The 17,126-nt window shown below is 45.9% G+C and overlaps 1 long non-coding RNA gene across 2 annotated transcripts in view; it reads left to right on the top strand.

Annotated features, from left to right (window-relative positions):
• LOC132402576 (uncharacterized) overlaps positions 1-17,126 on the top strand; it is a 76,194-nt gene that overhangs the window by 11,901 nt on the left and 47,167 nt on the right. Inside the window, exon 2 of one of the 2 annotated variants that reach the window (XR_009514959.1) lies at positions 5,439-7,431. This is a non-coding gene — a long non-coding RNA (uncharacterized LOC132402576). Of the gene's footprint in view, positions 1-5,438; positions 7,452-17,126 lie in introns of both variants that reach the window. The other variant, XR_009514960.1, reaches the window with a different exon arrangement.

The raw sequence follows: 17,126 nt of genomic DNA, 5'->3' as shown, positions 1-17,126 counted from the left end.
TTTCCCTTCTCCTTCTCAAATTGTAGGTTAAAACATATCATATTATGGTCACTACCTCCTAATGGTTTCTTTACCTCAAGGTCCCTGATCAAATCCTGTTCATTGCGCAACACTATTGCCTTCTCCCTGGTAGGCTCTAGTACCAGCTGTTCTAAGAATCCATCTCGGAGGCACTCCACAAACTCCCTTTCTTGGGGTCCAGTACCATTCTGATTCTCCCAGTCTACCTGCATGTTGAAATCCCCCATGACAACTGTATCATTACCTTAGCGACATGCCAATTTTAACTCTTCATTCAACTTACACCCTACATCCAGACTGCTGTTTGGGGGCCTGTAGATAACTCCCATTCGGGTCTTTCTACCCTTAGAATTTCTTAGTTCTATCCATACAGACGCTACATCCCCTGATTCTATGTTCCCCCTTGCAAGGGACTGAATATCATTCCTCACCGACAGAGCCACCCCACCCCCTCTTCCGGTCAGTCTGTCCTTTCTATAAGATGTATATCCCTGAATATTCATTTCCCAGGCCCTGTCCGCTTGAAGCCATGTCTCTGTTATTCCCACAGCATTGTGCTTGCCAATTTCCAACTGAGTCTCAAGCTCATCTACTTTATTCCTTATACTTTGTGCATTCATATAGAATACGTCTAGTTTGTTACTCCCCTCTCCTTTCATATCAATTCCTATTTCACTTGGCCATACTGTATGATCTCTTCTTGAGCTTTCTACTCCATTGATTCTGCTTTCCTTTTTAACTTTTCTTATTTTCACTTTCCCTTTAACTCCATCCTTACATGTCCATTTCATCCCCTCCCCCCACTACTTAGTTTAAACTCATCCGTGTTGCAGTGGCAAATCTGTCTGCCAGAATGCTGGTCCCCCGTCTATTAAGGTGCAACCCGTCCCTTTTGTACAATTCATCCCTTCCCCAAAACAGATCCCAGTGCTCCAAGAATGTAAATCCTTGCTTCCTGCACCAGTTCCTCAGCCACACATTCAGATCCATTATCTCCCTGTTCCTGCCCTCTCCAGCATGAGGAAATGGAAGTAAACCAGAGATAACCATCCTGGAAGTCCTGCTTTTCAGCCTTCTTCCGAGTTCTTTGAAGTCCCACTGCAGAATGTCTTTCCTCTTCTTCCCGATGTCACTTGTGCCGATATGCACTACCACTTCCGGCTGTTCACCTTCACCCTTGAGGATTCCCTGCAATCGGTCCATGATGTCCTGGATCCTTGCACCAGGGAGGCAACACACCATCCTTAAATCTCACCTGTTGTCACAGAAACCCCTTTCCGTACCTCTTACTATGGAGTCCCCTACTACCATGGCTCTTCCTGATGTCTGACTCCTCGGCTCTGCTTCTGCACCAATTTTCGGCTCGCAGACCTGTCCACCTCTCAGACTGGCAGTATCTTCTGTCCTGACAACTTCCAAGACGGTGAACCTGTTTACAAGAGCTACATCCCCTGGGGTCTCCTGTACTTCAAGCATCCTTTCCTTCCTCATCGTCATCCCCTTTCTCTATTCCGGTATCCTCGGTGTAATGACCTCACTGTAGGTCCTGTCCAGAAAACCCTTGTTTTCGCGGATAAACCTGAGGTCATCCAGTTCTTTCTTCAGTGCTGCAACATGCTCCTTCAGAAGCTGAATCTGGACACACTTTCCACAGCTGTAGCAGCCGGGGGCACCATCAGTGTCCCTGACCTCCCACATCATGCACGTAGCACACTGAATCAGCTTAGCAGTCATGTCTTCACCCTCTCCAATTGTGCCTGGCGTAGTCTCCTCGCCGAAGACTCTCAAGCCAAAGACTAGCACTTTTCACACCAGGCACTTCCCTCAACCAGGCCACTTCCTGACAGGCTGCTCTGCTAGAGCTCTCCCTCTATTTATTTGCTTGAGCTTTGCAAGCTGCAAGGTCACCTGACCTTGATTGCCCAATCAGCTGTTTCCTGCTGAGTCCGAGCTATTCAAATCTTGATTGCAAATCAGCTGCTAATCAGTACATGGCGTAAAGAATGCTTCTCAGTAAACTCTGGTGAACAATGGATGCCATCATGTAGATGAATTTGTTCTGGACCCCCCCCCACCACCGGTGAAAGATAAGACGTAGATCCAGGATGACTTTCCAAGTGAATGAAGTATTCTTTTATGAGAGGGTCAAAGGTGGCCAGTAGTTTCAATAAGCCAAAGAAGTTTCCCACATTAGAGTCATCGTCTAGCTGAAGTGACTCCCTGTGTCCTCGCAAAGCCAAGTTCTGAGTCGCAAGGGATTTTATGCAGTGAAGGATTCTTGTCAAGTTATCATGCTACTTCTGCTTTTCCTTCTCAATCTGTGACTGAAACACTGCATCAATAACTCATCTGTTTTCAGCTAAATTTCTTTCCATTTCTTTCCACTGTGTGAAGCATTCCCGGTGATTCTTGGCATTTTCACGAACACTAATCCTTTCAGGTGCTTTTCACTGGTTGAATCCACTTTCCTGCTCCAATGAGTATTGATGGTTTTACTGAGAATAGAGAAGACAACAGATACAAAATGCAGACTTCTTAGAAAGGGAATAGACCAGCCACGAGCGAGTCACTTCCTCACCACGACTATTTCCCAATTTACTCTTGAACCAAGTTTTGTTCATTGAATGATGTTATTTGTTGGTAGGAAAGGCCCCTCACTGTTCTGGAAATACTTGCAACCCAACTTTATTATTTCTGTTCTCAACACGTCAGGCAGAATTGCTTTTCCAGTATCCTTGTTGAACTTCAGAAGTCCAAAGTCATGCTGTTCAATCACTCTGGTATGACAGTTCAAGGCTCTTTGACACCATCCAGTTCATTAGGTTCAGTGTCGTCAGGTTCAATCTCATCAATAAATTCAACATCACCATCACCATCACCATCATCTTCCCCTCCTGTCATGTCCACGTTCTCTGTGGCAGCCTCACTCTTAATCTCATCATACTCGGATTTATCTGACTTGACTTCCTCCTCGGCTTGTGACGCATTTGTACTTGATCCACCTTCCTTCAGCGCTTTCCTCCTTCTTCGTGAAGAAACTTTTTGTGGTCTTCTTACACAATGCTCTGAAATAAGGCCATCCTATTGCTTCTTACCCATGATAAACAAAGACAGATCATACATCTGAAGAAAATTCTTTTTTCACTTTCCGAGGATGGCTTGTCTGACCTTAATGGAAACTGCACTGAGACGCCCAGGGTGTGTGCCATACTTGCCATACCTTAGATACACCGCTGGAGTCCCTCGAAGAAGGAGTTGATCCCTGTCAAGAATGGAATATTGAAGTTGAAAGATGTCAGAGATGAAAGAAATGAATGGCTGATGAGAACTCGGGAGACCTTGAGTTAACAGCTAAGGAGGAAATGGAAAAAGTCATGAAGGGAACACTCGACTGTCTTTACAGAGAAATGGATGAAATGTTCGATCATTTGCACGCCACTGACATCAAGTTTGGGTTCCTTCTCGATGTCAAGGGACTGTGTTATGGTGCCGACAGTAACGACCTAAAGGAGTGCCAAAATTTGGGCAAATTGTGCAGCTCTGATGTTGATGGACAGCAGCTATATGAAGAAATTTTGGATTGCAGAATGTTGCTATCAAGGTGGGTCAACATGAAAATATCAAGACCTAAAGAGCTTCCTGAATTTATTCTTCAGAATGGAGATGAGCGTGTCTTCCCCAATCTTTGCATTGCTATTCAGATAATGCTAACCATCGCAGTTTCCATTGCCAGCTGTGAGAGATCATTCAGCAAGTTAAACTAATACTTTCATATTTGAGAGCCTCCATGGGTCAAGGCAGTCTGTGATCTTGCTCTGCTGAGTGTAGAACGGGAAGTAACTGAAAAAACTGACGTTGATCACATCATAGACCAATTTGCATCAGTGAAAGCAAGGAAGATGCATTTATAATTTTCACATAGTGCCATAATTTGTTAATTAAAAGATTAACAAACTTGACATGGATTTTTGAGCTGATATTATGGTAAGTTATCTAAAAGATGCATGTCAGATGTTTGGACGGGTGCAATTTCAGTGCTTGCCATAGGCGCTATTTTCCGTAGATTCGTAGAGCATAGAAATGCATTTGTATAACAAACACAATATGTTTGTACAGCACAGTACATGTCCTTGATGTTGTGCCAACCTGCTAACCTATTCTAAGATTAATTCAACCCTTTTCTCCTTTTCCAATCATTCATGGTCCTATTTAAAAGCTTCTTAAATGTACCTAATGTATCTGCCTTTACCAACACCCATGGCAGAGCATTCCACACACCCACCACTTCATGTAAAATAACCGACCTCTGACGAAGCCCCTATGCTTTCACTGATTGACTTAGATTCAGCTTGTTTATATTAGCCATTCCCACCCTGGAAAAGTCTCGGGCTATCCACTCGATCTACGACACTTGCCATCTTGAACACCTCTATTAAGCCATTTCTCATCCTCCTTCACTTCAAAGAAAATACCGTAGCTCACTCAACATAAGACATGCTCTTTACAGGGACAAAATCCAGACACAACTCTGTGACAATGACACACGCAGCACATGGCAAGGACTGCATACTATTGCAGCCTTCAAGAGACGCAGCAGTACAGCCAACATTGATGCCTCGCTCCTGCATGAGTTAAGTATTTTTTATGCTGGATTCAAGGTTGATAGGTCTGAACCCCCGAGAAGAGCTGTCGAGGAAACCTGCTTGTAAGTTACTTCCAAGGCTGTGGTATGTAAAACATTCCAACATGTCAACAGCCACGAGGCAACAGGGCCGGACGGCATCCCAGGGCGTGTCCTCAAAAGTATGTACAGAACAGCTGGCTGGTGTGTTTATGGACATTGCTAATCTCTCCTCCCAGTGTGTGTGCTCTCCAGTTTTAAATTGTCCATCATTGCCCCTAACCTAAGAAAACCAAGGTAGCAGGCCTGAATGATTAGACACATTTCAATTATAAGCAAATGCTTTAAGAGGCTGTATTCCTTGGAGTTCGGGAGAATGTCGGGAGACCTCATAGAAACATTCTGAATGTTAAAAGGCCTGAACAGATTGGATACGGCAAAGTTATTTCCCATGATAGGGGAGTCTAGGATAAGAGGACATGACTTCAGGTTTGAAGGACGTCCATTTAGAACAGAAGTGCAGAGAAATAACTTTAGTCAGAGGGTGGTAAATCTATGGAATTTGTTGCCACGAGTGGGTGTGGTGGCCAAGTCATTGGGTGTATTTAAGGCAGATATAGATAGCTTCTTGATTAGCCAGGGCATCAAAGGGTAAGGGGTGAAGGCAGGGGAGTGGGGAATGACTGGAAGAATTGGATCAGCCCATGATTAAATGGTTGGGCAGATTTGATGGGCTGAATGGTCTACTTCTGCTCCTATATCTTATGTTCTTCTGGTCTTATGCTCTTATTACTAGAGAGAAGGTTCTTGGGAAGGTCTGAATTTAAACAAGTCACCTGGGCCAGAGGTGGCTGAGGAGATCTGTGGAAGCATTGGTAATGATCTTTCAAGAACCGCCAGATTCTGGAATGATTCTGGAAGACTGAAAAATAGCAAATGTCACTCCACTATTCAAGATGCATACCATCCTTACTCACCTGGAAAAGATGGATGGATATATTAGAATGCTGTTCCTGGACTACAGTTCAGCCATAATTCCCTCCAGACTTGACAGGAAGCTCAGAGACTTGGCCTGCACCCCATGTGTTGCAGCTGTATCCTTGACTTCCTATTGGATGGCTGACCGTTGGTAAGAGTGGGCTTCGTCACCTCTGCCCACCTGACCCTCAACACAGGTGTCGCCTAGGGTTGTGTCCTAAGTCCTCTCCTCTACTCCCTTTATACCCACAACTCTGCTGCCACACACGGCTCCAATATGCTGATCAAATTCGCAGATGACACCACTGTGATTGACCTTATTTCCAACAGTGACGAGACAGTCTACAGAGGAGAGGTTAACACCCTGACACAGTTGTGCCAATATTATTACCTCCCCCTCAACATCCAGAAAACAAAAAAGAACTGATTGTGGAGGAATGGAGACAAGCTCGGCCCAATCAACAGCAATGTGTCTGCAGTTGAGGGGGTGAGTAGTTTCAAGTTTCTCAGTATACACATCACCGAAGATCTCATTTGGACACTACACACCGGATGTTCGGCAAAAAATGCACAACAGTCAGGTGACTGAAGAAGTTTGGCATGAGCCCCCAAATCCTTCTACAGGGACACCATTGAGAGCATCCTGATTGACTGTATCACCGCCTGGTACAGGATCTGCACCAACCTTGATCGCTAGGCACTGCAGACAGTGGTACGGACAGCCCAGCACATCTGTGGATGTGAACTTCCCTCTGTTGAGGACATTTATAGCAGCAGGTGCAGAAAGAAGGCCTGGAAGATCATCAGGGACATCAATCACTCCACCCAAAAGCTGTTTTAGTTGCTTCTGTCTGATAAACAGTACCGCAGCATCAAAGCCAGGACCAACTGGCTATGGGACAGCTTCTTTCTAGGAGCCATTAAACTTATAAATTCACATGTCTCTACATTGTGATGGAGTCATAACGCAAAGAGTTTTTACTCCCTCATGTTGTGGGATGGATGTAAGACTTAAATCAATTCTACACCCTCTCTAAAGCTTCAAAATCCTTACTAAAATGAGGCATTGAAGACTGAACACAATGTTCCAAGTGTGGTCGAACCAGGGTTTTACAGAGGTGCAACATTACCTTACAGATTTTGAAGTCGGTTTCCCAACTTATGAAGGCCAACACATCAAATGCTTTCTTTGCAACCCTATCAGTTTTTTTTTGGAAACTTTGTAGGATCTATGGTTAAAAACCCAATAATCTCTCTGTTCCTCCACACTACTAAGATTCCTGTCTGTAACCCTGTATAGCCTTGAAACTCAGCAACAGCCAATAGGGCAGATGTAAAGCAGAGGCTTTACATCTTAGTGTAAGAGAAAGAGATGCTGTGACTTTAGTGTAACCCATCTAGTGTTGAAAAGTAACTCTCAATAGATTTAAGGATCCATACAAACCCTAGCAAGGGTAGGAACACAATAGACGGCCAATGCTGGAATCCACAGCAACAAGCAAACTGCTGGAGGAACTCATCAGGTTGAGCAGCACCCGTGGGAGGAAAGGCAGTGTTGACATTTCAGATCAAACCCGTGCACGAGGTCTGAAAATGGAGAAGTGAGACAGCCAAAGAGAGGAAGTGAAGAGAGGAGTCTGAGGTGATTGGTGGATTGGAGAGGGAGTGCTTGCAAAATAAGGCTATGCTGATTACGGGAGGGGAGGAGGTGGTGTGTAAAGGAGTTTGAAGTAATCGGTGGACCGAGGAGGCATGTAAAATGGGGTTATGCTGGTTACGGGAAGGAGAAGATGGTGATAAAGGTGACTGAGGTAATTGATGGTCTGAGAAGGTGTGTAAAATCATGTTTACTCAAGGGAGGAGAGGGGGAGGTGTACGTAGAAAGAAATCACATTGAGTCTGCAGTTTCCTTCAGAACAAATTTTCTGTTTATTGTAAGCTGACATCAACAGAGAAGTCACAACTATTGTAAGAAGGAAGAAATTATGGGTTTGAGGCTTTGAAGCATAAGTCAGACTGCACTTGGAATATGGTGATCCGTTTCGGTCTCCTTATTTAAGAAAGGATGTGCTGGCCTTGGAGAGTCTCTAAGAGTTTAAAAAAAAACGATCCTGGTAATGAAAGGGTTAAGGAATGAGGAGCGTTTGATGGCTTTGGGCCTGTGTTCACTGGAGTTTAGAAGAATGAGAGGGATCTCACTGAAATCTATCAAATATTGAGAGTCTGAAATAAAGTGGTGGGTGACAAGGTGGACATTCATCTCTACGAAGGGAGAGGTACAAGAGGCGTCCACTAGTCTGCAGGTCACCCTTGGGCAAGGTGTAGCACCTGCTTAACCACCCCTGACCAGGGTCACGTGAAGCCTTGGAAGAAGGTGGTGGATGGTCGTATGAGTAGCTGGTGTATGTCACATGTCCTGGTTATGTAACTACTGATGCCAGGTATACAATCTATGAAGAGTATGGATAATGGCTGGGGTCACCCGTCGTAAAGACACTGCCCAGAAGACAGTAATAGTAAACCACTTCTGTGCGAAAAAATTGACAGGAACAATCATGGTCTTGGAAAGGCCATGATCACCCATGTCATATGTCACAGCACATAATGAGTGAATGAATGTGGTACAGTGCATGTGGGGAGGATGTTCCTGGGAGAGCAGGAGCCTGGGACCAGAGGGAACAGCCTCAGAATAGAGAGATGGCCTTTCACAATAGATATTAGGAGGAATTTCTTTAGGGCGAGGGTGGTGAAGTTGTGGATTTTTTTGCCATGGACTGAAGTGGGGGCCAAGTCATTGGCTATATTTATAGTGAAGGTAGACTGACTCTTGATTAGAAAGGCCAGCAAAAGTTACAAGAAGAAAGGAGAATGGAGTTCAGAAGGATAATAAAAGAGGCTCTTACAAAGGCCAACTGGTGTGTAGTAAATGGACATTGTGTGAGTAGAAGGGATGAGAATAATTATGTGCTTGATTACTAGCTTCATTAGTTTGGAAGGTGGACTGATGGGCCTGCCTAGCACAGTATTGTTTTGTGTCTGGTGTTCAAAATGACATGGAAGGGAGTGGAGGGATATGGACATTGTTGGGCAGAAATGATTAGTTACACTGGGCATTTGATTGTGAATTTTATTTATTTTGACACATAAAGTCAGAAGGGTCTGTTCCAGTGCAGTATTGTTCTGTGTCCAATGTTTGAAATGACATTGAAGGGAACGGAGGGATATGGATGATGCACAGGAGGAGGACATTTAGTACAAATTGTCACCAAGATCAGCACAGCTTTGTGGGCTGAATGGCCACTCCAGTGACGTACTGTTCTATGTTCCAACAACTGGGCTCTGATCACATTCAACCCCTCGTTCTTGACCTCCCACTGCGGTCGGTTTCCCCTGATAGAAACATCCCAAATGTTGTCTCTGGTGAAGTTCTTGTCTCACGCGTCAAATGAATAGAATGTCTGGGCCTTAAACTTTTCCACGTCTGATGAGTGTGTCTGTGCAGAAATCCATCCTGGCTTCCTCCCCACAGCCGAGGTCATGCAGACCATTCAGACGTGGTTCAGCTGGTAGACGGTGGTTTATTAACGGCTGTGACAAAAACAAGTTGTGTGAGGTGAGCTGGTGAAGAATGGGAGAGTTAAACTCAGTGGCAGACACTGCCTGAGTGGTTTTCTGGACTCTCTGACCATTGGGGATTTGGGGTCTCAGGGTTGAGTCACCTCTGCTGGCCCTGAGCATAGATCTGTGGCCAGGGATGATGGACAGGTCAACATGTTGGGTTGTGCTGGATGCAGGGTGCTGAGGACTGAAGTACCCTGTGGGTGGGGGTCTCTGTCAGTATCACAACACTGTTATCCTGATGTTGAACTCATACCCGGGGATATGAGCAGCCTGTACAAAATGGATGTGGGGAACAGACCACTTGGCCCCTCCATTCCATTCCGTCACTTGATCAGATGGTAACTGATCAACTTTCACTTTCCACAACCAGCTCCAACCAGGAATTCCCAACTGTGTTGGGAGAGGATTGCACATCTCCCTCGAAACACGGGTGTTTCTGGGCTTCGAGATTGAATATTCGAAGCCTCAACGAACTACGGCTCAAAGTGCTGAGTTCTGTAAAAGTATTGGGGAAAGTTAAGCTGTTTGAACAGCATTTTGACCAATCACCTGGTTAGGATGTTGTGTTAGTGCAGACTAGCATTGAACCTGGAGAGATGGGGCCAGGGCAGTCCATATTTTTAGTGAAGGGGGGAATGTAGACTTTAAAGACAAGATACTCTCGTTTCTGCGAAGTGAGGGAAAGGAGTTGTCTGCTGTAAAAATCTCATGGGTCCTTCAGTGCTTGATGGAAATTCTGAGCTGGCTGCAGTAGTTACATTTCTGGCTGATAAATGCCAAAGCATACCTACAGAGAATCAAAGGTATCACAGGCTCAGAATGTTCTCTGCGGTCAAGACCACTCCATTCCTTTATTGGATGAAGAATATGAGACTTGGGCGGACCAGACATCTCAGCTACTGGGTGAGTGGCAGTGCTCAGATAATATGAAAAGACAGCAATTGGTAGAGTTTAAAAGACCAGTTGCCAAGGTGGTGAGATCCCAGAGGTCAGAAAACCCATTGGTATCGCCCGTGGTCTACGTGCAAGTGTTAGAAAAAGTTTTTGGCACAAGGACATCCCAGCAAAGCTTATGATGAAGTTCAAGCACATATTCCTGGAGAAAGTAGAGGAACTGTTGGCCTACTTTTACAGGCTGGAGAGATAGCTGCATTACTTGTGCAGAAAAGAATCCATTCCACTGGCATGCAAAGTGATTGCTTTAAGCATTCGAATGACTCACAAGACGCATCCCCATCCCTCGTTTGTTGTGCTGATCAGAGGAGGAAAACACAATGGAGAAGTGGGAGACCGCCAGCAGCTGAGCAGTATCCTCAGTTGTAGCCTCTGTTGCTGAAGCCACACAAATGGGGGTTTTGCAAGATGCAGTGAAAGACCTGCAAGCCGGAGAATCTCAGTTGATGTCTGCTCGTGTTGCCACCAAGCGTGACAAGTAGGACATGCTAAGCAGAGGGCTGCTGATGACGGGTCTCTTGAACAAGGAAGTGACCAGTGTTTTTCTGTTACAACTGTGGAGATTTTGTACATTTTAAGCAGGGGTCATCATATTGGGCATTTGGTGCAGTGCTATGACTGTACACAGAATGAAACTACCGGATACTCACCACACTATTTGATGGCTGGGCGCAAAGCGAGATTGGTTGTAGATGTCTATTTTGGAGCTGGCGGTGAAGACTTGCCCCAGAAGACGAATCTCAAGCATGTGTCTGACGTGAGGAAACAACTGCACAAGGTTTATGAGCTTGCAGCAGTCTTGCTGCCAAGCAAAATCAAGGAATCAAGAGGAAATATGATCAAAAGGTTAGGCTCTCTCAACTGATGTCAGGAGACAGAAATTTCTTTAATAAGAAATTTGGGGCTACCAGTGAAGCATAAATTGACTGACAACTGGATACCTACACTGTATGTAGTGGAGAGCTAAATGCCAAATGTACCAGTTTTCTGGGTGAAGCCAGGGGATGGGAATGGCCCTATCAAAATTCTCCATTGTAATCACCTTTTAACCCTAGGGCAGGCAGTATGTTTTGACCCAGAGCCTGACATGGAGCCTACACCTAGTAGGAGAACTCTGTGCAGAAGGAGAACAGTAAGGCAGTCAGTGGAAAGACCTGAAAGGGGCCCAAACACTGAATGCTGTATGGACTCAGAGGATGAGGAAGTGGGAGTGTGGTATATGTTACTCTGTGCAAACTCCCCAGGAATCCAAGAATTGCTGAAGAGGTTCCTGGGTCTCCCAAGCCTAACTCAGATGTAGTGGGGAGAGGGTGGTGGCTAGCAGTGGACAGGCAGACATGATGCGAGAAGGTGAAGGGAAGCTGGGCTCCAATGTAACTGGGGATAAAACTGAGCTCAGTCAGGTAACAGAGGGACCTGAGTTGCCAGAAGGCACGAGTGTGAGATGGGGAAGGCATCCCCAAGTAGACAGGAAGGGTTTCAGGAAGTGCCTGAGGTTGAAGATTAGATAAGAAGGTCTCAGAGTGTCAGGAAGCTCCCAGATAGGCTGGCATATGATCCCCTAGGGAAACAGGGTATTGCATCTGTCCCCATAGTGAAATATGTTACTACCATTTACAAATGGGTTGGGGTGCCCTGAAATCATGAAATTCATTTGATTGTTATTAATAATGTCTTGATAAGTTTTAAAGTCATGGGGACATAATTATTTTAAGTGGAGAAGAATGTAACCCCCTATTTAAGACTTTTACTGCTTTTTGTAAAAGCAGTGTGGCGAGAGAATGTTTTGATTTCAGCTAAAAATAAGGGGCTATAATCTTCAACATAGGAATGCTGTGTCAGCTAATCAGGATGGTGGAATGGGGGAAGGTTCTAGAGACAGCCAGGCAACAGATGGTTTATATTAATTTACTTTGGTATTAGTGTACATCACCAGTGGTGCCAAACTGTATCAGTCTCTGTCATTCCTTTGGATTCATCAGCTGCAAGGAGAGGGGAATCCTGCAGCACAGGCAGCAGCTTGCTTTCGGTATTAAACTGTCCCGGCTTGCATACTGGCTTGTGTATCACTGGCAGTACACTAACAGCATAGACAGTTAGTACATAATGTCCATGGTCGAACCCAAGCAACGGAAGCTCCATGACAAGCCCAGAGGAAGCGTGATAGCATAGCCGTTAGCGCAATGCTTTACAGTGCCAGCTAGAAGATTGGAGTTCAATTCCTATTGTTACCTGTGAGGAGCTTGTATGTTCTCCCTGTGACTGTGTGGCTTTCCTCCCGCATTCGAAGATTTACACGTGACAAATATAGTGAATCATTTTAATCAGAATGTTCAACTCCTCCTCCCCTCACAGAGCTGCCATTGGGGAACCAGTTCTGTGAAACTTCACTGCACTATCTCCATAGCAACTATCTCCTTTGTTAGGTTAGGACCGCACAGGTCTGCTCTCACCATGGCTGTGTATTGTGGGAAGGTATCTCATATTCAGATTGCTTTCAATAAAGGCCAACATGCCCATATTTTGAGTTTGAGAGTGGTGTATTTGTGGAATTAGTTGCCACAGGTGACTGGAGGCCAAATCATTGGGTATATTTAAAGCAGAGGTTGATAATTTTTGATTAGTCAGTGCATGAAGGGATACAGGGAAAGGGGAGAAGATTGAGTCCAAGAGAGAAACTAGATCAGCCATGAGGAAATAGTGGAGCAGACAGGATGGGCCAAATAGCTGCTTATAGTCTTATGTCATTTGCCATCCTAAATGTCTACTGCATGTACTATTTTCCCTAGAATGGGGAGATTTAAAGATGATCTGAGGCTTCCCACGCAGAGTGATGAGGATCATCGAGGTTTCCATCTCCCCCATTTGTGATATTTACCGGGAGTGTTGCAGACGAAGGGACTGAAGCATCGTTGAGGATCCCCACCACCCATCCCACAATCTCTTTGTCTCTCTACTGTCAGGACGGAGGTACAGGAGCTTCAGGACTGGGACTGTCAGTCTGGGTAACAGCTTCTTCCCTCAGGCTGTGAGACTAATGGATACCCTTTTACCACTGAGGTCTCGTCACCAGGACAGTGAGCTGTTTATTGTTCACCTGTGCTGTGCTCCGCATGCATATTGAATGATATTTTGTTCATGTATTGTTGGTAATAATTTGGTTTATGTGCAGTGTGTGATATATGCCTTATGGATGCACCATGGTCCGGTGGACGTTGTTTCATTGTACAGATGTACGGACCGATGACAATGAACTTGGACTTGAACAAGTTACCACAGGTGGTGGGTGGCGCAGGTACAATTACAACATTTGGACAGGTGCTTGGATAGGAAAGGCAGTGAATATTGACCCAATGCATGGAAATATGATTGGTGTAGATTGGCAACTAACACCTGAGGACAGAGATGAGGATAATCACTGTGGAGGGACATACTCCAGGAGATTGTGGGAGTGTGACACCAGATAACTGCATGGTGATGGGGAAGATGGGCTGAAAGGCCAGTTCTGTAACACTGTGCTTTACTGTGAGTCCATAACTCACACATAAGGCCATCACTATGTTCCTTATTGTATATCTGCAAAGATGTCTTGCCTTTGTGTTTCCCAATTTTACCACAAACCAACATGTGGAATCACCATGTTCTCATTTGCTTTCCTCTTGCTTGACCACATCTCTGCATTTAATGCCTCACCAACTCGTTTCTGCTCTCCCAGTGCAGAATGCCTGCACACATTCATGAACCAGTCTCCTGCTTCCTCACAGTCAATTCTTGTAATATACAGCCTGCAGTTCCTCTCAAACAAAATCCAGAAGCTCTGTTGAGTGGAGAACAGTCAGAGGCCATTTACACTGATGTCAGGACATCACCGTACTCAGTGTCATGGACCAGACTGCTACTGTCCACAGCACACTCATCCTGTCCGGTGGAGAATGTAGTTATTTGGTCTTTCATCCCCCAATCTCCTGGAGAATCTCCCTCCACAGTAATTACCCTCATCTCTGTCCTTAGGTGTTTGTAAGATTCATTCAACTGTTTTTTGCACCACTTTCAGCTGCAGTAACATTGTGGTTGTTACTGGACTGGTATCCAGAGAGATGGTCCATTGATCCGGGAACATGGGATTTCCAGCCACTGTCTGTGAGGAGTTTTTACATTCTCCCTGTGACCGTGTAAGGCTTCCTCCAGGGGCTCTGCTTTCCTCCCATGTTCCAAAGACTGAAGGTCCAGTGAGTGGTGGACACACTATGTTGGTGCCGGAAACTTGGTGCTACCTGTGAGCTGCCCCAGAACATCCTCTCACTGTGTGGATTGTTGACACAAATAATGTATTTCACTGTACTTCTCCATACTTTATGTGTGACAAACAAAGCTAATCTGTCTTTTTGGAATTACATTTAAGGATTTACATGAATTGGGGGTTTAAATATAAAAGCTGGTTTAAGTGGACACTGGATTGATGTCTTTCTACGGATTAATCAGCCTTCCCTACCCATTGTGGCCTCTGTCGGACTTCAGTGCCACCAACATGTCAGTTCTTCATTATCTCCTCAATCTTCTAACAACTGGTGGGGAAGCAACAATTGTGAACAAGAACAATTCTATCTCCCCACCACTGAGGCTGCTCGACCCATTGAGTTCCTCCCAGATCATTTGTTGCTCGACATTCCAGCATCTGCAGTCATGTATCTCCAATGTAAATAATTGAAGTCTGAATCCAATATCTGTTATAGAACTTGGACATACCACTCAATTTTGTTGATGAATCTTCATTTCTTCTCTTTAGCTTGACTGAGCACAAGATTTTGTCAGTCCAGCGGACCAGACATGGACTTCAGAAGATGCAGCACTCTCCTGCAAAATGTGACCATTCCATGTCTCGTCAACAGAATGAGGGACGGCTGAGAGCTACTCATTGTAACCAAGTGCAATCACAGAATATTCAAGTACAGTCACAGAGAACAGGAGCATAAACACTCCCTCTGTAATCTGTATAGGGCAGCATCGAGATCATGGACCAGATACAGATTACAGGGGAGGATCTGCTTGCTGTCTTAGGGCAATGTAGAGTGGACAAATTCCCCGATTCTGACAAAGTGTTCCCTCGGACCCTGCGAGAGGCAATTGCAGAAATTGTAGGGGCCCTAGAAGACATACTTAAATCATGCATAGTAACCTGTGAGGTTCCGGAGGATTGGAGGATAGCCAATGTGTCATGGTCCCTTCTGGCAATCCCTCCCCCCCCCCCCCCCCGGCTATTTACCTCAGGAATTGAGCCACAATCCCGTTGTTTAGTTTCCAATCATTCCCAGTTTTCACTAACTACACACACCTGCTTTCCACCAGCAAATACAGTTTAAAAACCTTGTGATCACAACAAGGAGCTGCCAGTTTGTTGGTTGACTCCGGTGTGACTAACCTTGTTTAATGGCTCCTAGGACTGCCAGTTTTAGTATAGCATCACTCCTGGATACTGATTCCACGCTCACTACGTCAAGAACGCCTCCCCATTCTGCCTCCGCACCTGTGTTCTACACTTGGATTTGTCCACCGCCTTGCTCGTGTAACAGAACGAATGAGCCATAATGAACCCAGCAGACACAGATCCCATAAAACAGGCCCTCGCCAGTCAGGGCTACCTACTGGGTGCCCAAGACCAACTACTTAGGGACGTCATGGAAAACCTTCGGACGCTGTCCACGAGTGTATGGAAGGTCAGTGAGCAGGCGGATCGAGTTTTGGCTTCCCTTTCTCTGTCCCCTCCAAGAATCCCGACTACCCAAACCGCACCGCTTGGGATGGCGTCGCCCCGGGATCAGCAACACAGTCCCCTCAAGAGCCATACGTCCCCGAGTCTGAACCCTACACTGGGGACCTAGGGAGATCCCGGGCCTTCCTGTTAAAATGCTCTCTAGTCTTTGAGCTACAGGCACATACCTACACTTCAGATAAATCCAAGATTGCATACATCATGGGGCTCTTACGAGGGGATGCCTTGGCTTGGGCAACCACGATATGGGATAACGGACCCGAGGTTTGTTCTTTCTTCCCCTCCTTTGTTGCTGAAATGAGGAAGGTCTTTGAACAACCCATTCGCGATAAGGATGCCGCCAAACACTTGCTGACTCTTTGTCCGGGTTCACGAAGCGTAGCGGGATATTCCATTGAGTTCCAAACCTTAGCCGCAGACTTGGGGTGGAATGATGAGGCCCTGCAGGAGGTATTTCGACAGGTCCTTTGAACAAGATAAAGTATGAACTGGCAGTGAGGGACAACACAGACTGTCTGGACTCTGAGCTCGCTAGCCACTAGATTAGATAGTCGACTTCAAGAGTGGCTGATAGAAAGAACCAGTTGCCCTCTTCCTCAGGGAAGCCCACGGTCCACTTTATCAGTCCCAGCCAGCCTCACTTTCCCAGCCGCTCCAAGTGTAGCTCCTGCTCTGACCGTCCCCACCACCCTGGGGGAGGAACCAATGCAGCTGGGACGGAACCGCCTCTCCTCGGCTGAACGACTTCGGAGGTGGAGAGCTGGGGATTGTTTCTATTGTGGCCAGCCAGGACATTTCCCGGATACCTGCCCTCAGTGGCCAAAAGGAGGGCACCTGGTGAGCCGGACAATACTCCCTTCAGCCCCCCAAACTTGGATGCAGATCCCGGCTACCGTAAATTATCAATGACAGTTTTGGTCCCTATCCACTCTGGTGGATTCCGGTGCCGAGGGCAATCTGCTGGATGAAGACGTAGCCTCCCAGGCTGCAATACCTTGTGAGCCGCTAACTACCCCCATGTAGGCCCGGGCCCTGGACAGAAAACTACTGGCTCGGGTGACCCACTGTACGTCGCCCCTGACCTTGATCCTATCTGGCAGCCATCGGGAGGAGAAACAATTCAATCTCATTCATTTACCTCCATCCCTGGTAGTTCTAGGG

Source organism: Hypanus sabinus, chromosome 12 (genome assembly GCF_030144855.1).
Source record: "Hypanus sabinus isolate sHypSab1 chromosome 12, sHypSab1.hap1, whole genome shotgun sequence".
In the NCBI taxonomy this organism is placed as follows: Eukaryota; Metazoa; Chordata; class Chondrichthyes; order Myliobatiformes; family Dasyatidae; genus Hypanus; species Hypanus sabinus.
This window is presented reverse-complemented; position numbering and strand designations above follow the sequence as displayed.